The 14,991-nt window shown below is 46.5% G+C and overlaps 1 protein-coding gene across 5 annotated transcripts in view; it reads left to right on the top strand.

The window, feature by feature from the left end:
* The first annotated feature begins 12,206 nt into the window (after window positions 1–12,206).
* ELAVL1 (ELAV like RNA binding protein 1) overlaps window positions 12,207–14,991 on the top strand; it is a 41,934-nt gene continuing 39,149 nt past the window's right edge. Inside the window, exon 1 of one of the 5 annotated variants that reach the window (XM_080566256.1) lies at window positions 12,207–12,341. The gene's annotated coding sequence lies outside the window, so the exon portion shown is untranslated. Of the gene's footprint in view, window positions 12,465–13,018; window positions 13,192–14,991 lie in introns of those variants that run through there. The other 4 variants (XM_080566258.1, XM_080566259.1, XM_080566260.1 and 1 more) reach the window with 4 other exon arrangements.

Here is a 14,991-nt window from a genome sequence, read left to right as displayed (position 1 = left end):
CTGCCCAGGGCAGTGGGCACAGCAACGAACCTGCTGGAGTTCAGGAAGGGTTTGGACTATTCTCTCAGACACATGGTGTGATTTTTAGGTGGTCCTATGTGAAGCCAGGAGATGGTCTCAAGGATCCCTGTGGATTCCTTCTAACTCTGGATATTCAATGCTTCTTTTTCAGGCAATTAATGACTATACTGACCCATGCTTCACTCTGCAAAGATTAAAATAACAGTGTGACTATCACTGCACTCTACAGCTAGTATCAAAGAATCACACAATAATATAGTAGTATTGTAGCACCAGATCCCAGCACCTTCTATAGCCAGGAAATTGAAGTTATTATCATACTTATTACAGAACTGTGATACAGGTATTCTGAAAAAAAAAAAAAGATGCATGCAATTTTGTTCTCCTATTGGTCCATGGAAACTCAGGGAGTTCACAGCCTTCAGCACCAGAAGGGATTTCTTCCTGTATAAACCACGTGGTTTATTCCAAAAACTAATATGGCAACCCCCATAATTCTCACTGTCATCTGTACAACAGCAGGGATATGCAACACTTCAAAAAATTTAGTCACATCACTAATAATTTAAAAGTTGTTTAAGCATGTTGTTTTGAAGTAAGAGGAAAAAAAGGCAGTTGCTTCTTTCCTTTAGGTCATCAGGTCTATAGAGTTACTATTGCTGCTATTAAACATTGACCAGCAAAAGAGTTGCCACTGTAGGTAATGAAGGCTTGTAACTTAGAAATTGTTTAATAGTGGAGGTACATAGATGTCCTGTTCTCTGCGCTCTGCAGAATGGCTCTTCACTTCTTTTACCACGCAGGAAGCATCTAGCAAGAATTATCAGTATTTTCCACCCAAGTACAAGTGTGTCTACACACAGAGCTACTCTGCAGTTCACAGTCCTTTCACCTGTTATTTGCAGATTCTGATCCTCCTTCAAACATCACATCCAACACTTGGCAGCAGTTTGATACTTGCTGCTACAAATATATCCTTTGGGTTAGGAGAGATGCCTAAACTTAATTTTCCTTTTATTCTACTTGTTATAACTCTGCTTTGCCTTCCTCACAGCAGAAGCTGAACTAGATAACAAGTAAGTATATCAAATGCTAACGATAGAATGGCTTGGAGATGTTAACACATGGCCTGTATTGATGCTCAGCCTAGGAAGTTTGCTATACTCTCAAAGCTTCAGAAGTTGACCTTTTTCTTCAAGGTGCCCAGTCTACTACTCCATCAGAGCAACCAACCTGCATCCAGTGCAGCTAAGTCTTTTTCAGGAGGAAAATAGAACCACTGACATATCTATGTAGATTAAAAGGTGCTGATGAATCTATTCTTCCTTGATGCCAAAGCAGTATACCTATAAAAATAAATCACCAAAAAGCTCCTGTGAGCTCCATTGTCTGCTGAAGCGTTCTCAGTATATAGATTAAAAAAATAAATCAAAGCAACTCCCTAGTTAAGCAAACTCTCAACCAGCCTACTAGTTCAAAGCCACCAGTTTGAACAAAAGATCTGTTTTTTCCTCAGAAAGCATTAGAGAGATATGTCTATAATAAATCACATGAGATGTAAAGACAATGACTCACTTCATTATCTTTAAAGCATGAGAACATAATACTCTAGTGAGACAAAAGTCCCTAGGAAATGCTGATATCAGCTGCACTTTGCTCTCTGGTAGCAGTCTCAGCAAGGTAGGAACAATAAAAAGATTCTGACAAACTACTGCAGAAACAGTACTGCAGAGATTATACGATTTTAGACTGAATTTCTATGTTATACATGCTCACTTTATAGTTACAAAAAAGCTCCCTTTAAGAAACAGGTCTGCAAATTCAGCCTAAGTCTCAAAATTAAATGCGGTCCAGAGTCAAGGAACAAATATGCCAGCAAAATAAGTTCTGAGTACCAAAGAGACAAAAGTAACCTCTTGGGATGTAGTAATAATTTCTGCTAATAAATCATAGTGGTTAGAGTTCAATACACTCCAAAACTGACACTTTACTATGAGTAAGAAAAAAAGTTGTAAGATCTTAATATGTTGATACTGTGTCAAACAGAAAATTCCTATTTCATTCATCTGGAGCACTTACTGCCTACAGGCCACCTCAGAAATACGAGGGCACATCCTTTTTTTCCTGATGCAGCCTGAATCTTTATCGCGAACAGGTACGTTCTATCTGCTCTACCTGGCCGACTAATAGCCACTGATGACTGCAACCAACTCCTCCCAAAAGGATCAAAAATCCTGCCTGGAATCCAGGAAATAAATGTAGGTGCTGAAAGCTCAGAAACACATCCATAAGTTGGTATGCGCACACACCGTGCAGTCACTGCCTGAGATGCAGTGCTGCTGACAAGACTAACTTGAGAATTATTTGCATGAGCATAGACCCGAAGCTCAGCTTTATTAGTCCTGATGCACTGCCTAGTACTTCCAGTTACCTGAGGAGGAATATTCAGAGGTAAAATTAAAGTTCCATTAAACTGCTGTGTGGCAGAGGATGCTCAAGAGCTGGGTTTTCTTTTCATTACCCTGTTACCTGAAATCAACATTTAAGTGCTGAAACGAAGTGCGTGGGCATGAAGAAAACTGAAGGTAGTGACGACCAAGTCTTTTCAATTAGAGACTAGACACACGGAGAATAAAGAATCTTAAACATTACTGTCTCGACTGTGTAATTTCGATAAACAAATTCTGTGAATACAGGTTACCAACTAAAAACTCCCAGGTATTAAATCCTGAAAGTTTGGTGTTTTGACAGGCTGGGGAATGATTTTCTACTAAGCACATCCTCAACCATAGTCCTGCCCTGACTGTGTCTGATAGAGTCCAGAGGCAAAGGCTGTAAGCGGCCTGACAGTCTGTGCTATGAGTACGAGAGGTGCCAATGCAGGACATCGCTGCACGCTATAGCTCGCTCCACTGGTTGCATGTGATTTAAGTGTGGCTGGCTGAGCACTGTGAAACAACAACAAAACCCCCCGAAGTTTTATTTAGCAGACCCAGCTTCCATGCACAGAATCTACTGCTACCACATTTTAACACCACCCTGCAGGCCAGTCAGCTTATGAAGACCGAGTAATGCTGCACTTCGGGTCTGTGTTATAAAATTAAGGCCATGACCGATTAGAAGCAGAGCGAAGATATAGTCACATGAAAAATGTGAATATGCCGATCAGTGAACAAATAGCTGTTGACTTCGTAGTAACTAAGGATTAATATCACTCAAAACTGCCAAAGGGCTTCTGCCCAGTATGACAAGCCCAACGCTATTTTATTAGTTAACAAGTCAATGCGGGATTTCTGTAGTTATTCCTTCGATCACAATAAAAGCTGCTCCTTTCCTTTGTCTACATGGACAAAGCAGCAGTAACTCAGGCCCCATGAGTTACCATAGCTGATGCTGTTCTCTCATGAAAAATATAACTCTTCAATACCTACCTTGCAAGTTTTATTGTAAACTTGATTTAAAAAGTAAGTAAGTTATCTTTTTGCATGTCCTTAAGTTGATTATCCTGTTTCTGTATTCATAAGTTTTAGTTTGCTACAAGATATAAACTGAAGCATGAGCCACACAAGGCAGTATTCCAGTATTCTGCATACAGTTCTGTATATTAGTTTATCGCAGTGGGGAAGCTTAGACCATAGAGATATAAAACTGAAGAGAGGAAAAAGTTCATTTGGTTCACGTGTCGTAACAGCTAACAGAGCAAGTTACTTGAAGAGACACTATTCAATTGCATGAGGAAAATGGACATAAGAACTTGCTGTTAAAGCCCTTTCAGAACATACACTTCATCTCCTTACCAAGGAAGGTAGGAAACTAAAAGATCATCCCTTCTCTTGCTGTACCTCCATTACATTGCAAGTGCATGTATTATTCTGAAGCCGTGGTTCCCTTCAATATCCAAATAGAGATTTTATTTTTAAAAAGTCAAAAATTGCAAAGAGTATAATTTATCATGCCAGTTGTTTCCATGCTTAGGTATTTAACTTCACAGGTGAAGTCAGGGTAACAAATTTATTTACTTTTTCTAACTCCATAAACTATTAAAATGGAAAGTCATAGGTAATAGTTTACATTTAAATTGAAGACATTTTAAGCTTGGATACTAGTATTACTAGAATAATTACAAGCATTCATCTCCATTCAGCAAAAAAAGCGTTGAAGACAGAAACTAGAATCATCAGCCTTTGTAAAGAGACTTCAAAAGATACTGAAGAACAAGGGAGGGAAAGAGAAAAACAAAAGAATTCATATACTTAATTCTGTAAACTCAAAAGCATCATACCTAAGTCTTCAAAACCTAACAGCTTCTCATCCTCACCAGAATTAGTATTTGCCATTAAAAAAAAAAGAAAGCTGGATCTACATCATGGCCTTTACTTCAGTTTATTATCAGATTGAGCTCTTGAAACAAGCTAAAACATTGAAGTGGAGGCATCTTCTACACTACAGGTGAACACTTAAAAGTTAAAAAAAAATGAAGTAATGCATAGGTGAATGTATCGTAACTTTTATCAAACAAATTATTTAGTCACAAAGACTTCGGTATACAGTACTGTTCATAAGAGATATTTTAAAACATTATCTTAGAGGTAGTTAACTAGCAAATCTAAAATGCGCTGAATACACAATCTTAACCTGTAAAGTAGGGAAAACACTTGTTATTGCTATCAGATCCTAAAACATTATTTCACAGAAGAGAGACCTCCTTTCCTCGGGAGCTTACTGCTCACTCAGTTTAAACTGTAGTGTGGGAAAAGATTCAGTATCATACAGACAGTAGACGTGACACCTACATCTATTGCTGAACTTTGATTAAAACATGAGAGGTCGTGCTAGAACAGAGCAGGCTGTAGCACAGGACAACTAACTTCCAGCTCACACAAGACAGCTTAAACGTCTGCATGCTGCAGTGGACTCAGCAGGGTTGGCTAAGGAGGATAGGGCAGACATTTCAGCCTCCGTACTGGGCTGTAACGATGCTGTCTGAAGGCCACACTTGGTATGCTTGGGGCCGTTTTGAATTGTTTTCGGTCATACCTGAGTGCTCGCACATGATGTTCAGACACGCCTGAACGGAAACCGCATGTGAATTTTCCTCAGGTCAGTTTTGACTCCAGTACTTTTCATCATCTTTAAGATGTTCTTGAGAGAAATTTTTGCAAGACAGGGCTTGGGTTGCTACTATGCTAACGATACATGTCATACCAGAAAACAAATAAATAACAGCTGTCAGACACACAACCGGATAGCCACACATCTGCTGGCACTTCGATTAGTTAACTGACGGACAATCTCCACAGACAGATCTTGCACGTCACTGTATAATGTATTAAGTGAAAGGATTATCTAAAGCACTTATCTCCTTTTGCATTTTCAAGATATGTTTGGGGATAAAAGCCGATCAAGACCACAGGTTGCTTTGCCAAGTATTTGTCGCAAACTGGTATGCTTAGCTCAACAATTACATTGTTCTTAGCTAGGATTCTGATCTAATTTGTTGCTTAAGCTTCCTCCAAACTTGGTCCCTGTAGCAACTCATGTTACTACCACACCAGATCCAACCAGGCTTCGATGTTTCAAACTTTCACTTACAAGAACAGGTACAATCACGCCTTCCTCCATAAAACCCTGTCCCTTTACAGTCTCTCCGAGAATTTTGAAATATATCCTTGAAGTACAAAGACACTCAAAGTCTGATAACACAGTAATTCTGTAGTGCTTTATTGCTTCCATGGTGGTGGTAAGAGACAGTGTGATAAATGTTCAAGCCAACCAATTACTTCAGAAAACCTGGGAGATGCCTTAGCCATTAGGGTGTTCATATCACCACATTTTCCATATTAAGACCATCAGGAATACATGCTCTGGAAATTATAAACTTCTGTCAGTGAAGGGAAACATTCATGTCAGACATTAAACGCACAGCATGCTATGTTATTACAGTTGGTGCTAGTCCAAATAGTTTTAGTTTGGCAGCAGTATCAATGGGCTTTCCATTGCTGATGCATGCAAACCCAACTTATGGTTTCAGTAAGGCAGTTATATCACTGTACACATCTGAACGATGTAAGAACAGGTCAGTAGATCTATTCCTATGTATTTGTTTTTGTGGCAACAAATACTTAATCTCAGGAATAAGACACTATTCTCAAATAACCATTCTTAAAGCACCTATCGAGCTCTTCATAACTCCCTACTACAAGTTCACACACGGCCACTGCAGCAGTATGTTTTGCCAAATGCTCCAAAATACACAAAAAATGGGTGTTTTCCCCCAGGTCTTTGGGGAAACAGAAACAATATAAACAGAATGTTTGCTGTGCGTTTTATTATTGCTTAACATCATCATGAAGTTTCAAGGACTGGAAGATAAGAAACGTAGTTAATATTGCCTTAATGACAAATTTAAAGTCATTTTCACACCAGCTGAGACTACAGAATGTGGTCAGTAAGCTCAGCCTAACTTTCTAGGCTAAGCAAGGTTACAGGATGCAATGAGGTCAGGCATGGGCCATGGCTAGTAAGCAATATGCAGTAGTGATATATTCTTCTACAAAAACCCTTCGTCCTTTACTCGTATACACCAGAGATTGAGCACACGAAAGCACGCTACCAGCAAGTTACTGTGATTTAAGAAGGGATCTGAAGTGCCAAAATTTAAACACAAACAGATTTGTCAAAAAGTATTCCATGTACTTCCCAGACACAAGCTTCTCTGTTTAGTCTGACATATGCAGTATGATTAACAATAAAAACTGTTATACTTTTAGATTTGAATTGCAATAGAAAATTAACAGATCACTGCACAAACAGAACTATGCTACAAATAAGCACTGCATCAGCTTAAATAATTTCAGTAGATACTATTCACAGCCAGTATGAAACTATACGCAACCACAAGCTTCATAAATAATGAGCATGGAATAAAGATGATTACTGGCAACCAGAAAGCTTCCATTTAGCTTCCCTCCACTTTATTTCACTGTGGAAGGATCTTATTGTCTACTAAACTGTATAGGACAAGACTTCAAAAGCTAGGCTAATAAATAGCGTGACTACTGCTCAACAAATGGGGGGGCTTACAAAGGCTATTCATGCATACATGAAAATTAAAGTGGCAGAGACAAATCAGCTTCATTAAAAGCTTATAACTGCATTTATTGTAAGTTATATTGTAACTTATCTAAATCTGTCCACAAGTGATTAAGCGTGGTTTAACTGGAGAAGCTCAGCACACGGAAACGTGAACTAACAAGTGCGCCGGCCATCACGCCCACTGCGTGCTGTTCGAAGCTCAATGCAGTGTGTTCTGTGCTGACCCAAGGAAGGCCACAAAGTTCTCCCACAGTTCCCTGAAAGCTTACAAGGGAGTGATCTTACAGCAGTGCAAGACAGAGCCAAATGTACCCCAGGTGATATAATTCACAAGGCAACACAGGCAGAACAAAATGAGACATCACAATTAACCACAACGAAGGTAACTGCTATGGGAGCAAAACACCAGATACAACTCCATCCTTCTGCAAGCGACCAGCAGAAGGAGCTTCTGAAGAGGATGAAGAACGATGAACAACTGATATTATGAGGCCAGATCCCTGGGGAGGAAATCACCTTCAAGAGCAAAGTTGAAAGCACAGAGTTCATCAGAGCCACAGCATACCAGAAACAGTGAGCACAGAGAAACTCCACAAACAAAAACCAGAAAGTATTCCTGGGAAGGATGCTGACAGCAGAGCAACACAGGAGCCCTCAAGCGTGCCTAATGAGATCACCGTGTTGGACCACAAACCAAAAGCAGAGTAAAGCAGGGCATTAGGTAAGCAACACCCTGGGGGCAACGCCAGGGCATTTGTTGGAAGGGGCAGCGGGGAGCCAGGAGATAACACAAGGCTGGTGGCTGAGACCTGAGAAGAGAAAGCAACAGGAAAGAGCAAAGAAGGCGGTGCGAAGAGCAAGCAGAAATCAGAAAACAACGCGAGACCCTACAGGAAGGAAAGAAACACGAAAAATGAAGACACCGGGAAGGAGCGCACCAGGACACCTTTCATCTCGGCGCCACTTCACAAGGGAAGGGCAGCACCCCAGGGCAGCCGGAGCACCCCAGGGCAGCCGGAGCACCCCCTGCGGGCGGGCGGGCAGAGCCCCGAGGCCGCGGCGCCGAGGCCGGAGCAGCAGCAGGCGCTCAGCCCCCTGCGGGCCGCCCAGCCCCGGGCCGCGCCGCCGCCATTTTACCCACCCCGAGGGCCGGGCCGGGGGCGCCGCGGCCGGGCGGGGCCGGCCCCGGAGGCGGAGAGGGGCGGGCGGCAGCAGCGTTGCGGCGGGGCCCGGGTTCTGCCCGCGGCCCGTTACCTGCCGGCAGTCGCCGAGCCGCGCCAGGCCGCCGGCGCTGCCGGCCGCCATTTTAGGCGAGGAGCCGGGGCCGCGGCGCTGGCGGCTCCTCGGAGCAAGCCCCGAGCGGGGCGGGCAGTCGGGGGGCACACGCGGCGGATCCAGCCTGTGGCAGCGGCTGTAGTGTGCTGAAAGCGAACCCTCTTGCAGTCAGGGAGAAGATAAGCCAGTTTTGTGAAAATCGTGTGTTTTTTTTTTTTTTAATGGCACTGAAAACAGCATTAAAAAGGGAAGTTAAAGAGCTGCCTAAAAAGAATCTATAGAGGCTCATGGAGAAGCCTGTCAGAGCCTTTCACTGATAACGGGTGGCCTGGAGCTACCTTCCAGGTCATAGAATCATAGAATGGTTTGGGGCCTCTTGTCCCCCAGTCTGTACAAATCCCAGGGTACAGAATACGTCACTTGCTCTTTTTAAATTTTGTATTGTTGGTGATTGCCCAGCCCTCTGGTTTATCAAGATCTTTCTGCAAGGCCTCTCTACCGTTGCAGTCAACAGTGCCTCCTAATTTAGTATCACAGAACTATGGAGTGGTTTGGGTTGGAAGGGACCTCAAAACCCACCCCATCCCACTCCTGCCGTGGGCACGACCCCCCCACCAGCCCAGGCTGCCCCCAGCCCCATCCAGCCTGGCCTTGGGCACTGCCAGGGATGGGGCACCCACAGCTCCTCGGGGCAGCCTCAGCCAGGGCCTCACCGCCCTCAGGGGGAAGAATTTCTTCCTAACAGCTCATCTAAACCTACCCTCTTTTAGTTTAAATCCATTACCCCTTGTCCTGTCACCACATCCCCTGACAAAAGAGTCCCTCCCCAGCTTTCCTGCAGCCCCTTTAGGTACTGGCAGGCCGCTGTAGGTTCTCCCCGAAGCCTTCTCTTCTCCAGGCTGAACAACCCCAACTCCCTCAGCCTGTCCTCATAGCAGAGCTGCTCCAGCCCCTGAGCAGCCCTGTGGCCTCCTCTGGACTCGCTCTAATACGTCCACGTCCTTCCTGTGCTAGGGCCCCAGAGCTGGACACAGTGCTCCAGATGGGCTCTCATGAGCACAAGGTCACGATGTCATGAAGTCCTTACAATGCTGGCAGCTGAAAGAGTGTGCTAGGACAGCTGCCACTTCTCAGACACCCCCCGTGCATGGCTGCTAATCACTGGTTTTAAATTAGGAGAGCATACTTGAGTTCAGTTGGCCTGCTGCTCCCACCGTTAAGCATTCTTACCTTCCATAATACATTCACATTGTCAGATGGCTCCGCAACAATCTTTCTCCTTCCATAACCTGAAGTTTCTAGCAGGTTATAATGTGGCCAGTTATAATAATCATTTGTCCTTTTGGCAGCCAATTCAGTAACTCACTTTGCACTGATCATTTTCCTGCCATATGTAAGAAACGTATTGACAAATGGCTTCCAGTATTACCGTTTGCATTGAGCTTTTTTCAAGTTTCATACATCAACAAGCAGCATGACTCAACATACCTGTGAAGAGCCTGCTGTCACCTACATTGCATCATCATAAGATGGTTTCACCAGGACACCTAGCTTCGCATTTCTAAAATTCTAAATTAACATGAAACCACCTGTTTCTGACTGATGTGTTTTCACATGAGCTGAAACACTGCAATGGAAATCAATGTATTTCAGTAAAATGAGATAATTCCTTTAAAAATTGGCTTACAGTTTAGTGGGATAACACCTTCTAATTGTCATCGCGGTTTTAATAACAAAGTGTTTATACTGATAAATTAAATGATGAGATTGAAATGTGCTGTTGTGAAATAGAGGCATCAAAGCTCTGTGCAGCAATGTCTTGTGCCCATGGCCTCTATTTTTTAGAGATCTGAGACCCATCTTAGGCCCAAGAATGGGTTTGCTTAATTAAAACCTGAGTGATAGAAGAAAAAATATAAAATTTGCAGTAACTGAAAGCTGCCGTTGATGTGGATGACAAAATTGTGATATTGTGACTGGCATACATAGCAGCACGAGCAAATAACAGATGTACAAACATCTTTAATGTTTTATGGGGCCTTGAAAGATATTTCCAGACCTGTCAGGCTTGGAGTTTACATGTGAGGATTCCCCATCTGGCACTGAAAGCTACGAAAAAGGAAAAAAAAAATGAAAATGGCAATGTCTCTAACATCTTAGTCATTAACCTCCTTGATGGACTCTTGATGCTGCATGTTACCTTCTGTTTGATACCGTGCTGTTCAGACTGTGGCAGAGGCTGGACCATTCCTGGTCAGACTGTGTGGAAGATTAGGAGCCTATATATGGTGGCCAATATAACAAGACCACTTGAAAGTGAAATCCAACCTGAAATGGATTTCTGGGCAGATAAAACAGATACCATCAGTGCAACAATGCTGGGAATTTACTATAAGGGGCCTTGCAGAGGCCAAGTCAAGGTAGGTGGAGGAAAGATATTTGCATTTTCATTATGTGAATTTCCATGTGTTCCAGTGTAATTATTACCAGGTGTAGAGTATTTCCATGCATACGTGTGCAATAGATGGCAAAGCACACATCCTCTATATATGGCTTTGCTGCTATATTGCAAGTTTCTGTCCTCCAGGTGAGATCTCACTGCTCTCACACTGTAGGAAAAGGTTCATTAACGTGAGTTTTAGTTATACTACTCAACTAAGTAAAGCTCAAATTATGAGTTGTCTATGAATGGCAAATAACATCGCATATTTTAATGTAGCAATGTTCTGATGTTACTTTTTGAAATTTTTGGCCACAGCCAAGTATCTTGACATGTATACAGGATTTACTAAGTCTTGCAAGCTTACAAGCGTGTCACACAAAATACACTGCTTTGTACCAGGGATATTATTGCACAATACTGTGTTACTGACAAAATACATTTGTTTCCTGCACAATGGTCGAATTTTACATTTAGACTCCTGTGCAGTAGAAAAGGATAGATATAAAGGGATGCCCTTTCCTATCAAAAATATGCTGGCAGTGGAAGAATGGAAAATTTGTGACAAGTGGAGCCCCTAAGGCCACTACAGGACTTAGAGCATAGGAAAGAGCTGACCATCAGAGCTCCTGCTGCAGCTCATCACAAGCATTTTGCTTGCACATGAACAGTTCACATCTTCACTGCTCACAAACACTCCTTTGTGCTACTGCTCAGCGAGGCTCCCCCATGTATCTGCGCTACAGCTGGCTCTCCACGTCCATGCGCGGAGGAAGCCTTCAGCTGACCACAAGCACCACAGAGCCTGGGGCTGTCCTGCTGCAGCTTCTACTCGAGCCCAAGAACTTGCTCTTCTCCCTGGACAAGTGCAGTGCGGAAGGACTCGTCCCCAGGCCGCACTGGGGCCAAGGCCCCCATGCTGCTCCTAGGCCCCTTGCTGCTCCTAGGCCCCTTTTCTGCCTCTGGCTCCCCTCTCTGCCTGCCGAAGGCCCCAGCCAAGCAGGCCGCGGCCCAGCTCCGCTCCCGGCCCTTTCCGGAGCCATCCCCACGGGGCCCCGCCGCCTTCCCGCGGCCCCACCGACCGGCCGCTCCCCTCAGGCGCCTGTCGGAGCGGGCCGAGCCCCCTGCCCACCACTCAAGGAGGCTGTCTGGAGCTCCCCAGCCTTGGAGCCGGGACGAGGAGGAGCCCCCAGGTGCCCGCCGGGCCCCAGCCCCCCGCCGCAGCCGGCCGGGCCTCAGGCCCCGCTCCCCGCCGCAGGCCGCCGGCGCCTCACGCGTAGCCCCCCCCTCCCAATAGCCCGCCGCGAGCGGCCGCCCCCGGCCGAGCTCTTGACGGACGTCCCAGCGAGCCAATGAGGCGCGGGGCACGTGCGCGAGGCAGCCAACGGGGCTCGGCGGGCGGGACTTGGCGGCTCGGGGGGGGCGTGGCCGGCGGCGCTGCGAGCGGCTCTCGTTGTGCGCGCTGCGGAGCCGTTACCCCGCCGCTGCACGGCCCTGCCGAGCCCCGCAGGTGAGGCCGGGCCGGCCGCGGGGCAGCGGTCGCGGGGCTCCCGGGGGGGGCCCTCCGGTGGAGCGGAGCGGGCCGGGCCTGGGGAGGGCGCGGGGCGGCGCGGAGGAGGAGAGGGCCGCGGCGGTGAGGCCTGGGCCTGGGCCTGCAGGGGGAGAGCTGGGGCCTGCGGGAGGCAGGGAGGGGCCCGGCCGCGGGGGGGCGCGGGGCTGCGGCCGGCGGGGGAGGAGCGGGAGGGCCCCGGCGCCGCCGCGGGGGCGCGGGGGGAGCCGGCCCGGGGCCGCGGCTGGGCTGAGCCCCCCCCCGGCACCCCCCCACCTCCCCCCCCGAGGGGGCTCCGTCTCCCACCTCGGCCGAGAGCGGCGCGTCCCCGCCGAGCGGCGGCGGCTTGGGGGGGGGGCTCCCGGGGGGGGCTCCCCGCAGTGCCGCTGGTTTTAGGCCGCGGGGAGCGAGGCTCGGGGAGCGCCGTGCGGGGAGCTCGGGGCCGGAAGAAGTCGGGGCCGGAGCAGCGGCCCGCTATTGTTAGCGCCGGGGGAGGCTTCCCCTCGCTGCGGTGCCGGGAAGAGGCAGGAGCGCGTCGGGGGAGGACGCGGGGGGGAGGAACGCGTGGCGGGGCGGCCCGGGGGAAGGGGAGGCCCGGGGGAAGGGGAGCGGGGCTCCGGGGGAGCGGTTCGTGGGGGAGCGTGTGCTGGCGAACGCGGTACGTCCCGCTGGGGAGCGGGGGGGCACCGCCGGGCGCCAGGCAGGGGCCTTCGTCCGAGACGTGCTGAGAAAGGAAGCGTTTTTGACCGCACAAAGTGCTGCCGCTTGGCTCCCGTGGCCCGCGTGATGGGGCATCTGTGGAAAACCAAAGGTGGGAAGAAGTGGGAAAGGTGGAGATTCGTTGCCATTACGAATTCTGGTTGTTTTTGTTGTCATAACTCGTCACTTCTTGGAGTCTCTGCATTTCTGTTCCTTTTTCCTTGTATGCCATGAATGTGGATGTTGACTGCTCGTGTCGCTCAGCTCTTACCTTTTCAAGTTCAAGGACCGTTTGCACGCACTCATGTTTTAAACCACTTGTCTTTCCAGGTCTGTGTGAACAGTTCACAGGCTCTTGTATTTCTCTTTAAAACTGGGGCCCTGCATCTGTTCCAAAGGCTTTATCAAGCTCATGCGATCAATATGCTTTCTTAGATTTCCATTGACTCCAGGGGTACGTCTGTATTGCGTGATAAAGTCTAGATCCCTGAGCTCGTGAGTCTGCAGCGTGATCCATTGCTCTGTGACCGGCCTAGTTTTTGTTCTGAAGCAGTATAACTGTATTTATTTGTACGATGATGTGGGTGAGTCTGTGGTTTCGTGATTCAAAGTGTTCGATGCTCCTGACTTACAGAATAATGACCTGCCCCAGCAGCAGGCTCACCACTTGGTTTGGTTGGAATAAGAGCAGGAAATCTTAAGCTGATACTGGTGTTAAATATATTGCGTAGTGAGTTTACGGCCTTAACTTATTCAGCCCTGCTGTGAGTGGTTCTGCAGCACCAGATAAAGGTAGTTATGTGTGGCTTTCCTATGTAAACTGTCTTAGGCAGTGCCATGTTTGTGGGAGCAGTGCTAGTCCTGAGCAGTCTAAAGGGAAGTGTGAATGTTGTGCAGAGCATCTTTCTGAGCTTTAATCACTTCTGTTGAACGCAGCCAGTGTTCAGTGCTGACATTAGCTTACTGTGAAACGGGATCTAAGCCCTTAATTCAAGTACTTTTTCTCTTTGCTGGTTCGTGCATGTTCTGACACTTTTTCCCCCTGGAAAAACTCCTTGTCTTGACCCATCGGGGGCATATCATTATGTTTTCCGAATCCATTTCTTTAAGCTGTTATGCCTGCCTGCTTTCTTTCCTGAAGCACTGGTCTCTGTCATGTTTCTTATTTGTCACGAGCACTCTGTAAATACTAAAATGTTGAATTGAAAAAAAAAAAAAACCAATAACAGTAAAACGTTATTAGATGTTGCACTGAGTATGTATCTTACGGATAAGCTACCTGTAAGGATGGCAGACTTAGGTGCAGACAACTCAAGCCTGCTGTATTTGCGGACTTGAAAAAGAGATGTTCAGAGGAGCTGCTCTTTTTTGCACTTCCAAGTACTTTCTCTAAAGCATGGGAGGCAGCTGTGGGAGATTCCCAGCAATGTAAATGTTTAGTGACGTAGTCCCAGCATAGGAGAGGTGTTAAATTCTGCCTTCTGTTTAGAATGGGTGAGGGCACTTCTACTTTTTGATGTGCGGCTCTGTGATCTAGGCACCTGCAAGCTTCAAACTGCTGGCCTAAATGATCCGTGTGATTATACAACATTGTTTTATGTAGGTGATGTGTGCAAAAATAGATTTTAAGCTTCTTTTGGTTGTTTTTTTGGGACGTAGGGTGGAAATAAACTATGCTTAGAAGGCAGACATTCTTTGTGTATGTGATTTTTTGCTTTTTTTGTTTGTTTTTCACTGTTAGTAGCGGTGGCATAGTAAGTATAAATTACAATGTTCCTCTCGCCCACTGCTTCCATTGCTGCCTTGTAGGAGCGCAGCAGCGAGTTCTGGTGTCTCATCAAGCCTTCAGAGATGGATTTCCAGCTGCTTGTGTTGTGCTGGTGAGCCAGCAGGATGCCATCTCCTCCTCTTG

The sequence above is a fragment of the Anser brachyrhynchus genome, assembly GCF_964034855.1.
Source record: "Anser brachyrhynchus genome assembly, chromosome: 23".
In the NCBI taxonomy this organism is placed as follows: Eukaryota; Metazoa; Chordata; class Aves; order Anseriformes; family Anatidae; genus Anser; species Anser brachyrhynchus.
Note: the sequence above shows the minus strand (reverse complement) of the source record. Positions and strands in the feature narration are given on the sequence as shown.